The 2,246-nt window shown below is 32.2% G+C and overlaps 1 long non-coding RNA gene across 1 annotated transcript; it reads left to right on the forward strand.

Annotated features, from left to right (window-relative positions):
- The first annotated feature begins 623 nt into the window (after positions 1-623).
- Positions 624-2,018, forward strand: LOC142182506 (uncharacterized). The gene is made up of 2 exons (XR_012711311.1): positions 624-1,048; positions 1,839-2,018. It is a non-coding gene; the product is annotated as an uncharacterized LOC142182506 (long non-coding RNA).
- Positions 2,019-2,246: the final 228 nt, after the last annotated feature.

Genomic DNA, 2,246 nt, shown 5'->3' on the forward strand with positions numbered 1-2,246 from the left:
GATGTAGATGCCATGTGGCAATGTCACTTCACCACCCCAATCTTGTTTACCCCTCTCACTACTTGTTCCTTTACCACCACCTTCCTCTCCACCCAACACCATTGCCAACATTATCTAACCACTGTAATCACTACCATCACTTTTAATAACTGTGAACACCTAATTTTTGCACTATTTAACACCTCCTAAAGTTATTAATGTTTTGTTATTTTATTTTTTTTTCTCAATTTTTGTATTTTAATTGCATATTTCCTATCATAAAATACTAAAAAAAATAGTTCTTTCTTCATTTGTGCATTTTAAGAATTAACTAGCTGTTCAGTTGGTGAATTAATCTAGTTAATTGATCATTAGAATAAGTTATTTAATTAATTTATTTGTGTAAAATTAGTTTAATAAGTAGGATTAAGGAAGAAATTTGGCCAAATTTGAAAGAAAAAGTGTCCATTGAAAGGGTCTGAAACTACGTAGTTTTGCCTCAAAACTACGTCGTTTCACTAAATGAAACAAGATCAAATCATACTCATCCATTCCATCTTAATCCAATGGATCTCATTCACTCTTGGCTTAGGTATTTAAAGCCTCAAAAATCTGAAAATTGTCCTCATTTTCACCCATAATTCTTTTCTCCTTCTTCTCTCTTCTCTCTCTCTCTCTCTCTTCACTCTTTCTACGCCGCCCCAGCTCCGCCCACCGCATCTGGCCGGAAATCGCCGCCGGCGGCGGACCACCTCCAAATTCACACCATGTAATCTCCACAACTTCCTCCTTCCATATCTCCAAACCAAATCTTTCAAAAATCCCTCAAACTCCTTGAATCTTAGATCTAGGAAACTTTCCCGTCACTTTTTTGCCCAAATTCTTGAAGCTCCAACCACTACCACCCCACAATACTTATATCAATGGATAGAGCTCCTCAAGACCTAGCTATTGATGCCAATTTTACCATGAAAATCCGGCGATCAAAATCCGGCCAAATTCCGGCGACCTCCCCGAACACCCTCTTTTGGCATACCACCATTTTTTCGGCCACTTGAATTATAAAATGGTAAAAATTCTATTATTTTTGGTGGTTGATTTTTTATTTTATTTTTATTTTTTCAGATCTTATTTTTGTCTATTATTAATTATTTTAGCATTAGTTTTTAAAGTTTGAAATATCAAATTTTCTGTTTTTGCACTTGTTGAAGTAGTAAAATAGTTTTGTGTTGATAAAAGTGAGGTAGTGAAAAATACTTAAGAGTATATGGTACTTGTTTGATTGTTTATTTACTACTTCAAGACTCTTTGAGTACAACACTCAAAAGTCAAATTGTTTGGTAAGAAAATGTAGACCTTTGGACAGTGTTTGAATAAAAGTCTATCTTTGAATAGTGGAGAACAGATTTTGTTTGAAATACTTGACAAGATTTGAACCAGAAAGTCTGACATTTAAAATTTAAGAGTAGATTTTGTAGAAAAATCTGTCAAAAAGAGTGATCTTTAATTTTTTTGAAATAGCTGATTGTTTTGATATAAAAGGAGGACACTCCATCTTACTGAGGGAGCTCTAGACACACAAAAAAGAGAAAAATCAGTTGCTATAATATCCCTTAGTAGCTTTTGTGAGTTGATTCTTAAGTGAAAAACTTATTTAAGGAAAATAGAGTAGTCTTGAAAGATTTTTCTGGAGTTACATAATTGTACTGTTTTGCTGGGGTATTTCTAGTTTATTTTATTGGGTTTGAATCTGCCGGTTGTCGCTGTCTTTTGCTGGTGTTGTTGCCCGTTTAATTGTTTTGCTGTTGATTTTGGATAGAGCTGACTCTGCTGTATTTGTTCTTCTTTCTGTTGTCCAGGTAATTTTCGGACCATGTAAACTCATAAAATCGAGTTGGAATGAAAGATAATGACGCTGGAAAATATTAGTAGCTTTATCCTTCTATTGTAATTCATTTTTATATGCTCTTGAATGTTTGATAATGTTATAACGATATGTTAGTTAATTAAATTGTGTTAAGCATCTTTAATTATTTTTATTTTTGCAAAGCATTAGATATAATTTCACTGGCATTTGGTTGTCTGAAAGGAGCATATATATTAAAATTTGAACCCTTGTAGCCATGTTTGTCCCTTTGTTGTCACCAAGCTAAGTTTTCATTATTATTATTATTATTATTATTATTATTATTATTATTATTATTATTATTATTATTATTATTATTATATTTTAGAGTCCCAATAATCTTTTTTTATCTCTTAAAAAA

This window comes from Nicotiana tabacum, chromosome 7, assembly GCF_000715075.1.
Source record: "Nicotiana tabacum cultivar K326 chromosome 7, ASM71507v2, whole genome shotgun sequence".
Lineage (NCBI taxonomy): Eukaryota > Viridiplantae > Streptophyta > Magnoliopsida > Solanales > Solanaceae > Nicotiana > Nicotiana tabacum.